At 36.6% G+C, this 13690-nt stretch overlaps 2 long non-coding RNA genes across 2 annotated transcripts; both read right to left on the bottom strand.

The window, feature by feature from the left end:
* Positions 1–554: 554 nt before the first annotated feature.
* On the bottom strand, positions 555–1804 carry LOC105118593 (uncharacterized). The gene is made up of 2 exons (XR_840987.1): positions 1473–1804; positions 555–609 (listed from the first exon to the last, which is right to left on the bottom strand). It is a non-coding gene; the product is annotated as an uncharacterized LOC105118593 (long non-coding RNA).
* Positions 1805–11122: 9318 nt separating this feature from the next.
* On the bottom strand, positions 11123–12531 carry LOC105118591 (uncharacterized). Its single transcript, XR_840986.1, has 2 exons — positions 12320–12531; positions 11123–11593 (listed from the first exon to the last, which is right to left on the bottom strand). It is a non-coding gene; the product is annotated as an uncharacterized LOC105118591 (long non-coding RNA).
* Positions 12532–13690: the final 1159 nt, after the last annotated feature.

Raw genomic sequence — 13690 nt, 5'->3', positions numbered from 1 at the left:
TTATGACAAATAAAGTTAGATAGAGAAGAAGAATTATAGCTAACCATTTTTATAGTCATTGCTTGACAGATGTGGAAACAATCATCCATCCTCTTTGAGATTGCCTAAGAGCACGTGGGGTTTGGGATAGAATTGCTAGGGTTGGAGAAATGGAGGTTTTCTACTCCCACAACTGGTACACCTAGCTAGTAAACAATTTAAGAAGTAATCATATGAATTCTAGTAGGAAGGATTGGGCAATTGAATTTGGGGTTGCATTATAACAGATATGGAAGGAAAGAACCAATAAATTTTTTGTTCTGCTGCTAATTCTTCCCATAACATTATTTATGTAATCAGGAGGATTGTTAATGATATCAAACAATTTATGTTTGGTGAATCTGGAAACATAAGTAATATCAAGCATATGGATTTTATAGGATGGAGGATGCGGGACAATAAATAATAAAAATTAAAGTAAAAAAAAAGAGAAACTTTTAAAGAAGAAGCTGATAAGTGAAAGCAAAGAAAAAGAAAAATAGGGATTGGAGATATGCAAAGTTTATAAATTTTTCATTAATCATCAAAATTATCTCACAAAATGACAGAGAAACATATAAATAGTAAACCCTAAAATATCTCGCTCGGCCCATCAAATCAAACTGTTTAATATAAATAATTTCAAACAAATAAAATAACAATGGGAAAGGTCCAAATATAAAGCTTACTGAAGGCATTCTACAGGTGGCCAATTCTCAGATAAATCAACGTATTAGTCTAACAAGAGAGTAGAGATTTTCAACAAGAATATGACCCTTTGTGAAACATCATTTAGAATTGGAAGGAGTGAAAGTCTTCCTTTGGACAATCACTCATAATGCTATTATGACAAATAAAGTTAGATAGAGAAGAAGAATTATAGCTAACCATTTTTATAGTCAGTGCTTGACGGATGTGGAAACAATTATCCATGCTTTTCGAGATTGCCTAAGAGCACGTGGGGTTTGGGATAAAATTGTTAGGGTTGGAGAAATGGAGGTTTTCTGCTCCCACAACCGGTACACCTAGCTAGTAAACAATTTAAGAAGTGATCATATGAATTCTAGTAGGAAGGGTTGGGCGATTGAATTCGGGGTTGCATTATAGCAGATATGGAAGGAAAGAAACTAATAAATTTTTTGTTCTATTGCTAATTCTTCCTATAACATTATTCATGTAATCAGAAGGCTAGTTGATGATATCAAACAATTTATGTTTGGTGAATCTGGAAACATAAATAATATCAAGCATATGGATTTTATAGGATGGATGATGTGGGACCATAAATAATAAGAATTAAAGTAAAAAAAGAAAGAAGTTTTTAGAGAAGAAGCTGAGAAGTGAAAGCAAAGAAAGAAAAGAATGGGGATTGGAGATATGCAAAGTTTGCAAATTTTTTCATTAATCATTAAAATTATCTCACAAAATGACAGATAAACATATAAATAGTAAACCCTAAAACATCTCGCTATTAGGCTCGACCCATCAAATCAAATTGTTTGATATAAATAATTTCAAATAAATAAAATAACAATGAGATAGGCTCAAATAGGCTTAGTCTCTCAACCAAAGCATGACAGGCTAGGACATCCTTCATTGTCTCCGTCCGTATAGTCGTGTAGTTTGCGGTGAGGGTTTGGTGTCCCCGCCAACTCTCCCAGGGTTGAGGAAACTCGACCTCGTCAAGTGTAGCACTCGCTAACTTTGATAGTACTCCCAAAGATTTGGATCAAGCTGCTACAAATTATCTCTAGTGATCCAAGTGCAATCTGAATCAGGTCAACACACCCAATGAATTAGAAACCATTGAAACTCAAAATTCATTTTAAAAACAACTTGTTCATCTAATATAGCATCAATATTATCCTTTTATGCTGATGTCAAGGTGAAAGGGATAGAGGTTTCAATAAGATTATTAGTAAAACCTTGATAAAAATACACTTTTAAGTACTAATCAATAGGCTAGGTCATCCTTCGTTGTCTTCGTTCGTATACTCGTGTAGTGTACGGTGAGGGTTTGGTCTCCCCATCAACTCTCCTGAGGTTGGGGAAACTCGACCCCGTCGAGTGTAGCACTCGCTGACTCTGATAGCACTCACAAAGATTTGGACCAAGCTGCTGTAAATTATCTCTAGTGATCCAAGTGCAATCTGAATCAGGTCAACACACCCAATGAATTAGAAACCATTGAAACTCAAAATTCATTTTAAAAACAACTTGTTCATCTAATATAGCATCAATATTATCCTTTTATGCTGATGTCAAGGTGAAAGGGATAGAGGTTTCAATAAGATTATTAGGAGGGGAGTTAAGTGGTATCTCAAATGGATCATTTGGAATAGGAAATGGCTTATGGCATGCAACTAGATCCTTAATATTAAATGTAGAGCTAATGCAAAAATCATATGGTAAATCAAGAAATAAGCATTTGGACTAACCCATTGTAGCACTTTGAAAGGCCCGACACTATGTACATGTAATTTTCAATTAGCTCCTGAAGAAAACCGCTCGGGTCTAATTCGTATCATAACATAGTCTTTCATATTAAATTTATTATGTTATCTATGTAAATTAGCTTGAAGTTATTACAAATTTCTTTTTTGAATTTGTTTAGTAATCTCAATGTGCAAATCCTGAATTCTATGTGAAAAAGGCTCGGCTAACTCAGACACTTTAGCATGAAGGGAGGGACATGAGAAGAAGGTCTAAAGTTCTCCTAGACTTATAACCATGTACAGCTTCAAAGGGACTCATGCCTATTGACCTATTGATATAGCTATTATTAGCAAACTGAGCTATAAAAAGAATCAAATCCCAATTCCTATTATGATCACTCACTATACACCTTAAAAGATTGCCTAAACTCTTGTTAACCACCTCAGTTTACCATCATTTTAGGGGTGGTAAGCAGTAGAAAACTTCAATTTGGTTCCCACCATATGCCAAAGGGTTTTCCAGAAATAACTTGTAAATTTAACATCCTTATCCGAGACTATGGTTTGGGAAAGACCATATAACTTGACAATCTCGTCAAAATAGAGTTTCACAACTCTAGAAGCATATGCGGTCTTGGTATAATGAATAAAATGGGTCATCTTAGAAAAACGGTCGATAACCATAAAAATAAAATTATGTTTCTTTACAATACATGGAAGTCCAAACACAAAAACCATGCTTACATCTTGCTAAGGGCAAATGTGAACGGGCAACGGGGTGTAAAGACCAGTATTTTGTTTTCTATACTTAGCTAATTAGCAAGTTCGACACTAACCTACTAATTTAGCAATATATCTTTTCAAACTAGACAAAAAAAAAAATTAACGTTTCACCTCTTCAATGGTTTTATTTCTTCCAAAATATCCTGAAAGACCTCCAGTATGAATCTCTCATATTAAAAATTCACGCACAGATATTTTTAGGATACAAAGCTTATTATCCCGAAATAAATATCCATCTTGGAGGTGATAACCATTTATAAGACTGTGATTCTCATCCTTCAATGTCAAGTATATTTCTCCAAATTCTAACCAAGATTCATACTCATCTTTGAGTCTCTCAAATTCTGTGACTTCAACACTTATCATAGATAACAACATTACCCGACGACTCAAGATATCTGCAGTTTTATTCTCTATTCCAGATTTATGTTTTAAAATAAATGAATATGCTTACAAATATTCAACCCAATGACCATGCCTGTGATTAAGCTTCTTTTGGGAGTTAAGATAGTGGAGGGCCTCATGGTCGGAGTAAAAAACAAACTCCTATGGTAACAAGTAATGGCGCCAATAGCACAAGGCCTGAAATACCGCATAAAATTCTTTATCATAAGTTAAGTACTTTTGTTTTACCTCATTAAGTTTCTTACTAAAATAGGTTATAGGGTGACGTTCTTGACTAAGTACTCCACCTATACCGACTCCTTAAGCTGTCAATTTGGCTGAATGACTTCCCTTCATAAGAGTCTCTTCTATTAAATAGGAAGAATTCAGATTTATATTCCATAAAATCTGCTACTATTAACTATAATCTTGGTCTAATTATAGAAAGCTAATTACTCTATGATTACATAAATATTTAAAATTGTTTTCTTAACATAAATAACAAATATGTATATGGAAACTAATGATTCTACTGAAAAGAACTCTATTAACATCCCCCATCAAATTGATGTTGGGTGATCAAGAAGCATTAATTTGCCAATTAGAAACTAATGGCATTGATGAGTCATTAATTTGGTAAACACATCAGCTATTTGAAGGTTGGTGGAGATATGTGAAAGAGAAATAATATGAGTATCTATGACTTCTCAAGTAGAATGACAATCCACTTCGATATGCTAGGTACGCTCATGGAAAACAGGATTAGTAGCAATCTGAAGAGCATTAGTGTTGTCAGCATGAAGAAAAGTAGGAGTAGTCTGGGGAAATCCAATTTCTACAAGCAATCCATAAAGCCAAACAACCTCAGAGCAAGCAGCTGACATGGCTCTATATTCAAACTCAGTCGAAGATTTAGAAACATGATCTTGTTTCTTACTCTTCCAAGATATCAAGAAATCACCAAGAAACATACATCAACTTAGAAAGCACTAATGACAATAATAATGCTCATTGTAGTCATTTTTACTACAGGAGAAAAAGTCTCCTTATAGTCCACACCATACTCTTGTCTATTTTCAAGAGCAAAGCTCATGTTGGACAGCTTGTAAGTAACATGATGGAATAATAATAGTGGATAGAGTAGCAGAAAAACCATACCGATCAAAAGGATAAGATACTCTTGTAGAGCGGCGAAGAGCAGGCTGATGAGTACAAGGCTTAAAAGTAATCTCAGGATCAATATCAGGTGGTGTGTCAATCTTAAGAAGTGGCAAAGTTAGTCAATGTCTTTCGTACATAATTCCAGGCTTCAACCGCTTAAAAAATGACACATCCTCAAAAAGAGGAAAAATAGGAGCAACAAAGGAAGATTCAACATGAGTAGGGAAGAAATATTGATTTTCAAAGAAGACAACATTTCTAAAAATATGAAATTTGCTACAGCTTAGATCATAACAAACAAAACCTTTATAAGAAATACTATAACCTAAAAAGACACATTTAGTAGACTGAGTAAAAAGTTTGTGTCGTTCATAAGAAGGCAAATGAAAAAAGCAAACACAACCAAAAGTATGCAAGTCATAATAGCTAGGAACTTATGATGTAGACAATAGTATGAGGAATCAAAATTTAACACCTATGATGGCAATCGATTGATTAAATAAACTATAGTAGACAAGGCTTCAATCCAGAATTTAGATGGTATAGAAGACTCAAGTAATAAGGTTTTTACGCTCAGCAACCCTATTTTGTTGTGGTGTATATGGATATGAATGATGCGAGACAATACCTTTCTGCTGTAAAAAATCATGAAATTCATGTGACATATATTCCCCACCTGAATCAGATCTTAATACCTCAATACCAATAGAAAATTGAGTCTCAATATAGGTAAAAAATGACTTGAAAACAAAAAAGACCTCAGATTTGGAATGAGAAAAATACACCCAAGTAAACCGAGTGTAATCATCAATAAATGTCACAAAATACTTGTAATGAGCATGAGAAATAAGTGGTGCAGGACCCCAAACATCACTATGAATAATATCAAAGCATTTTGTAGCATGACTGTTATGGAAAGGCAAAGGAAGAGTTTTACTCTTGCCTAATTTACATGTAGAACAGTCAAACAAAACATCATGAGAAGAAAATTTAGTTTTATTTCCTAATAAATCAAAATTCAACAAATGAAACAAAACAATAGAGTTCGGCTAGCCTAAACATTTATGTCATACTTCACTCTTATTTTGAACAGTAGTACAAGCAAAAGATGGACAACGATGAATGAAAAAATACAGCGAAAATAATCTTCCAACTTTAGGCCCCTTCGCAATTACCTTCCCCGATACCTAATTCTGTACAAACAGCTATTACAAGAAAAATGTGCATCACAGTTATCATCCATCAATTGACCAACTAGAAGAAGACTAGTAAACAACTTTGGTGATACAAAAACATTTTTGAAAGTTAGATCGATATCTCCAACCTTAGTAATGGATATATGATCACCATGAGTAATCTGAATTGATGATGAACCATGATACTCACGCATATTTTTAAACATACTAGATGAGTTAGTCATATGATTTGAGGCAGTAGAATCAGCAAGCCAAAATTGAGAATTGGAATTATTACCTTCTAGCCCTAAGGCTGAAAAAACTGTAAGAATCATCTGTTATACCATTTCAGGAGTAGGAGTACTGGATGTAGCTGTCGTAAATGAGTTGTCAAACACCATAGCTTAAAAAGCATTTATTCTATGATTTTGAGGACAAGTGGGACACTCTTTGATAATATAGCTTTGTTGTTTGCAATAATTGCAGAACTTCTTTCTACAATTGTTAGCAATGTGTTCATATTTTTTTGCAGCTATAGCACTATATATTGCTTATATTCTGACCCTTTCCTTTTCCCTAAGCTGCAAAAGCAACTACAATTGAATTTTCTTGTTTGAAATTGCCTTGTGTAAGAATACGTTGTTCTTCACGTAGTAATTCCCCAAGACAAACATCCAAGGAAGGTAAACGATCTTGATTCATTAAATTTGAGCAAGTAATCTCAAATTCATATTGCAATTTCATTAAAAATTGATCACGCTTACTTTGCTCATAAACCTATTAAACAACATAGAGAGGTTTTGTTGGTATTTTGGCATAAATAATATCAGTATATTCTGCCTATAAATTTTGAAAACCAGAATAATAATCCTGAATGGAAAGATTGCATTGAGAATAATTAAAGACTTCGTTTTCTAATTGAAAATGTCTAGCATTATTGTTTTGATAGTAAACCTTCTTCAGGTACTCCCACAGGTACTCCCACATGGTTTTTGTTGTTTTATATAGCCTTAGATTAAGAACAATAAGAGGATCAACATACCCTAAAATCCAAGACATTACCCGAGCATCCTTGACCTTCCATTGAAGCAACTTTGCAAAATCAGTAGGAGTTGGATCACTGCCATCCACATGACCCCATAATTTCTTCCCTGTGACAAATACTTAAAACTAAAATTCCCAGGCAGAATAATTCTTTCCAGTGAATAGAATACTAAACAAATCAGAATTGTTTGATGTCATTGTTTTGATAAACAAAAAAAAAAGGAATAAAAAAAATCCAAAACCCAAAAGATAACCAAGAATCAAAGGAAAAAAAAAAAAGGAAACTAAGAGCCCTATGTATCCAGAATTGACCAAAACTCAATCAAGAAAAACTAAGCCAAGACTTTAGAATGTAGATTCAAAAGTATGGCTCTAATACTATATGAATTTGGCTGAATAACCTCCCTTCATGAGAGTCTCTTTCATTAAATAGAAAGAATTTTGATTTACATTCCATAAAATCTACTACTATTAACTATAATCTCGACCTAATTATAGAAAGCTAATTACCTTATGATTACACAAATATTTATAGCTGTTTTCTTGACATAAATAACAAATATGTATATGAAAACTAATGATTCTACTGGAAAAAACTATGCTAACAGAAGCATTACATTCTACTTCAAACACCTTAGTAAAGTTAGGTAGGCACATTACTAAGGCCTTCGTCATCCTTTTCTTAACCTTCTCAAAAGCCTTATTAGCTCCTTTACACCATTGAAACACACTTTGTTTCAAACAATATGTAATAAGCGACATGATGGTGCTAAATCCTTTAATGAAACGACAATAGAAAGTCGTAAGCCCATGAAAACTACAAACCTCATGAATAGTGTTAGGCTCAAATCAATCTACTATCTTTTGGACTCTCTTAGGTTTAGCAAAGACTCCTTTTCATGATACTATAAACCTTTGAAAAACCACTTAATCTGTAAAGAAGAAACACTTTTTTGATATTTGCAAACAAACTTGCCTTTCTTAGGGTGGTACAAACATGAATAAGGTGATTGAAATGCTCTTTCTTGGTTTTGTTATAAATAAGAATATCATTAAAGTATACCACCAAGAACTTTCTCATAAATGGCCTAAACACTTGTGTCATTACTCTTATAAAAGTGCTTGGCGCATTGAAAAGGCTAAAAGGCATGACTAGTCATTCATATAAACCATTCTTAGTCTTAAATGTCATTTTCCACTCATCTCTTGGACAAATCCTAATCTAATGATAGATTATACCAGCCAATCTTACCCTCTTATTCTCAGATAGATTATACCAGCCAAAGAATTGATCCATATCACGAATCCATCTATCAAAGATCCACGGGTCAAGTTGACCTTTAAAAGTTGAGGCTTTTACCTTGATATGCCTCATGACTCGCTCGTCAGGGTTATTGTAATCATGATGATCTTGATTGCAGTTGTATTAATGATTCCTAAGATGAGTTGGTCTTTGACAGTAATCATTAAAATGCTCACTATCATTAGGGTCATCAAAGTCATTGTGACCCTGGTGTTGGTTATGGTGGCGGTGAGGAATCCTATGGTTGTCATTAGAATGCTCACTCTCACTAGACTGTCGTACTTGCAAAGTTTTTATGGACTCCATTCTCCTAGAAAGGTTGTTCATCTGATTGGACATGTTGCTCATTTCCATTCGCATAAGTTATAATTGCTCTTGAATATCTCTAAGAACATTATTATAGTTCAGATCCATGGTAGCTATGACTTTTAGATTGTGTTCTAGACGACCACTATGTAAATGCATGCAAAAACTAATCCTAAGATTGAGATCACAAATAACACTTGCAAGTAAAAACAAAAAATAAAATTATAGTTAATATTTTAAAAAAATTATTTTATTATTATTATTATTATTTTATCTTGGAGACTAAGTAATGACAAATTAAACTAAGAAAATTCACAAGCAAGCAATGTAAGTCCTTTAAATGCACACAAGTAATCCAAACATAATGTTTCAGTTTTCCCATGAATTTAATCAAGCTCCACAATTAACTAAGAGGATCAGATACTCAATGCCAATAAACAAACCTAAAATTAAGGTAATTCAATTTGCGAGGCGGACTATGTAACTTATTTATGGGCAAGCGCAAAGAATAATATTAATGTTAAATCTTAGTTAACAAGTGTAAAAGCATATCAGAAATGATGATATTCAATGGGTAAAAGAATTTCTGACTAGGTGATATGGCAATAAAGGATTACGTGTTAGATGATGTGGTAGAATTTGCTGACGTGGCTGATAATGTAGATGTTGCCTCGGGAGTGCTAACATGGCAGGGTTAATTATTTTGCCTTGAATTTCTTTTTTTGTATTGCAATTGCTGATTTTTCTTTTGTTATTTGCTGGCGGCGAGGCATAACTACTAAAGGTAATGACAACTGCAGTCTATTGAAGGTGGTGATTGCTGTCGGTCGGTGCTATTACTCTGTCTATTGTTAGTGGTTGAGGGCGAGGACACTGTGGACGATGGTAGTTGAAGCTCTATTGCTGGCGCTGAAGAGGACGACCTGGCTGGGGCGCTACCTTTGCTAAGGTGAACCACTAGTCGGTATTGGTGGTGATAGGTTTATAGGTGGTTGTGGCTGGTGGTTTTGTGCCGCTGGTTTGGTTGTTGAAGCTAGAGATCTATTGATGTCTCTTACGGTGTAAATCTGGTGGTTGTCGCTGGTCTATGTCGGAGGTAGTAAATTAGCTTGGATCGGTGGACTGATATCCAAGTCTTCTCAGTGGTGGGTCTACCGCTGTGATTAGCTGAGGTGCCGTTACTAAAAATTTGATTGTTGTCATTGATGATGAACAGTATTGATGAACAATTTTTTTTAAAAATCAGAATGGTATAATTTTTTTAGATCAAACCGAATCTAGGGTTAAGCATAAACATGTGGATTGTTTAATTGTAAAAATAATTAAAAGTCATGCTCTGATACTAAATTTGATCCGGGTCAATAAATAATAAGAATTAAAGTAAGAAACTAAAGAAGCTTTTAGAGAAGAAGCTAAGAAGTGGAAGCAAAAAAGGAAAGGAATGGGGATTGAAGATATGCAAAGTCTGTAAATTTTTCATTAATTATCAAAACTGTCTCACAAAATAACAGAGGAACATATAAATAGTAAACCCTAAAACATCTTACTATTAGGCTCGATCCATCAAATCAAATTGTTTAGCATAAATAATTTCAAATAAATAAAATAACAATAAGATAGGCTCAAATGATCTTAATCTCTCAACCAAAGTGTGATAAGCTAGGTCATTCTATGTCATTTCTGTCCATATACTCATGTAGTTTATGGTATGCATTTAGTGTCCCAACCAATAGATATACCCTCCAATAAGTTAGATGGAGATTAATGTAGATGGTTGTAATAAAGGAACCAAAGGTGGCTGGTGGTGGTGTTGATAGAGTCATAAAGGATGACGTGGGAATGTGGATATTAAATGGGATTTATATAGTAATATATATGGAACTATAAGGAGTTACCAATTATTTAAAATTAGCTTGGTCCAAGGTATTCCAACAAATTATTTTGGAATTAGATTCTACCTTGTTGTTGATTTAATCATTAAAGATAAGATTAACATTGACAAGAACTATAATTTAATTATATAGGCAAGAGATTTATTATCAAAAGATTGGGAGGTGCGTGCGTTTCATGTCTATAAAAAAGCAAATTCAATAATGAATTAGCTAGTCAATTATGATTTATCCATAAGTTTATTTGATAGATCATCTAGTCTTCTTATTAATGACCTTCCTGTAGGACTTTATTATAGTTTGTATTATAACAAAATTGAATCAACCTTGTCTCGCTTGATTTAATTGGGCTTTCAACCTAGAATTTAACCCAAAAAACTAACATGAGCATTTACACCAAATAAACTACCAGACACTAGAAATCTGGCCTAAAACAGAAGAAAGAAATCAGGTTCACATGGAAATCTAGCAGCTAGAATTCTGTCATTACGAACTTGGACCTATTTTCACATTAGATTCCATACATAGATTAAGCAATTTGTGTGAAAATATCGTATCTGAAGCAAACATAACAAAGAGGACCTTGAATAAGAAAATAGCATATGAGATGTGGAGGTCGAGAACCAAACAAATGCCACCAACAATTTCAAGCTTTGTGATGGAAGCGGTAAAATAAATTCCACTTTGTAATCGTCATAAGATGTACATGGCTTAGGTACAAATGAATTACATTGTATCAAATATCATGTATACCTCAAAGTTCAAAACTTTTATACAGAGGCAACACCAGTATGATGCACCACAACATCCTGACACTGTCCTCAAAACTTCAAATTATTACAAACCATTAGGGCGAAACCCCGTAGTTTTCGCCGTCCTTTCTGGTGTGAGGGAAGCAAACTATAATAGGAAACATCCATTATTCAAATCATTTTCCTTCACAAGTACATAATTTATCAACGCTGTCCAAAACCTTTCAATGCCTTGACATGTTCTTCGTTTTATTATTTCAAAATAACTTAAGATGCAGCTTATAATGACACAACAGCACGTCTTTCAGCTTCCCCACAAATTAGTCTCCTCCAGAAAGCCATCCTACATTTGACACAAAATTTCTTGAGTGTTTTCGGAAGCATAAAAACTCTTTAAATTGTGAGAAAGTAGATACAAGAGGGATATCGCAATAAGGCCTACATAATACCCACCCATAAATGTTTAGATTCGAGAGTGACTCAAAGCACCCACTTATTATTCAACCACAAGGAAAATCTAAGTAATTCTTTGCAAACTTTTAAGTTTATCTTAAGATGACAAATAATTTCCACTCCAAACTGAATTTTATGCACGCCACCTCCAACCCCAGAGGGTCATTTAAATCCCTAGAAGAGAACCTACCAGAACAGAACTCCAAAGGTGGGAGCAACTATAGAAAGTATAAAAGGAAACATCACAGGAATAATGAGACTCAAAGTTTCCATCATGTTCACATGTTTAAATGATATTTCTGAAGAATGAACCCTTGAACAGAGTCGAAGTATTTCATGAAATCACATCAGCTCAGGTTTCACAAGGAAATCAAAGGAAAGAAATGGTGAATGGTATAGCTGCTGATGGTTAGTAAACAAAATTATCACAATACAAGTTATGTAGTTAGAGCCAGGAAGATTGGGAGAATTCCATGCATTTTCACTAGAAATTTGTATGTTAAGTCAAACCTAAACTTAAAAAACACGAGAACATTTTTAAAAGCAAAACCTAAGAAAGTCTATCATACAGGATAAACTGATAGGTGTGGAATATAATACTCACAAGGCAATTTACCTCACAAACAACATGATTCGGCACTGGAGATTGAAGACCTTCCACAATAAAGTTGAGTGCATGTCTTGACATTGATAGATATCCTGCATATTTTGAGGTGGTTAAAGGCACAGTTACTTTGACCATTAAGTGACAGATGTTGCACAAGCATGCATGTCTGTCCACATAACACTAGCATGTGCACATGACAGAATGCTCAGGCATGTACAGTTTAGAAATCAGGGATCTGAAAAGCCAAATCACTGGACCCGATCGAGCCGGGCTGCGGCTGCGTGGCCTGCACCGGCGGCTACACCCGTTCCTACCTGCGCCACCTGGACCGCTGCAACGAGATGCTGGCACCGATGCTGGGCACGCTGCACAACCTGTTCTACTACGAGAAGCTCATGGCCGACATCCGCGCGGCGATCGAGGCGGGAACCTTCCTGGCCTTCCGTGAGTCTTTCTACGCGGCACGCGGGGCGGTAGCCCCGCCGCTGTAACCCGAACGCCCCTGCCAAACGGCCCAAGGACGAACGCCCGGGGCCGTGGCATACTTCAAGGCTGACCCAGATCCGCGGTCGCGACCGTGGCATCTGATGGTGCCGAAGCGCCGCCCAACCAAAGGACCAACGATGAACCTGCTTGCCTTCCTGATTCCCGCCGCCCACGCCCAGGCCGCCGGCGGCCAACCGCAGGGCATGGGCCTGACCACGCTGCTGTTCCCGATCATCCTGATCGCCATCATGTACTTCCTGATGATCCGCCCGCAGATGAAGCGGCAGAAGGAGCACAAGTCCATGCTGGAGAAGATCAAGCGTGGCGACGAAGTGCTGACCAACGGCGGCATCGCCGGCAAGGTCACCGACATCGGCGACAACTTCATCACCATCGAAGTGGCCGAGAACGTGCGCATCCGCGTGCAGAAGGGCGCTGTTGGCAGCGTGCTGCCGACCGGCACCCTGGATTCGGCCAAGTAAGCCACTCCCTTTCCGAAGCACAACCGCGGCGCCGGGGATGGCGCCGCGCGGGACCCAAGCAATGCTCGAATTTCCACGCTGGAAGTACGTCGTCATCCTGATCGTACTGGCGCTCAGTGCGCTGTACGCGCTGCCCAACATCTACCAGAAGGACCCGGCCCTCCAGATCACCGCCAACCGTGGCGGGCAGATCGACGATGCGCTGCGCGACCGTGTGCTGGCCGACCTGAAGACGGCCGGTGTCACCACCATCGGTGTCGAGAAGGAAGGGGACAGCCTGATCGTCCGCCTGCCGGACCTGAAGTCGCAGTCCGCTGCCAGCGACGCCCTGCGTGACACCGTCGGCGAGAAGTACACCGTGGCCCTGAACCTGGCCTCGACCGTGCCGGACTGGCTTGCCAGGCTTGGCGGC

The sequence above is a fragment of the Populus euphratica genome, unplaced genomic scaffold (assembly GCF_000495115.2).
Source record: "Populus euphratica unplaced genomic scaffold, PopEup_1.0 scaffold2076.1, whole genome shotgun sequence".
NCBI classification, from domain to species: domain Eukaryota; kingdom Viridiplantae; phylum Streptophyta; class Magnoliopsida; order Malpighiales; family Salicaceae; genus Populus; species Populus euphratica.
The sequence above is the reverse complement of the archived record's forward strand: the minus strand, read 5'-3'. Positions and strand labels throughout refer to the sequence as shown.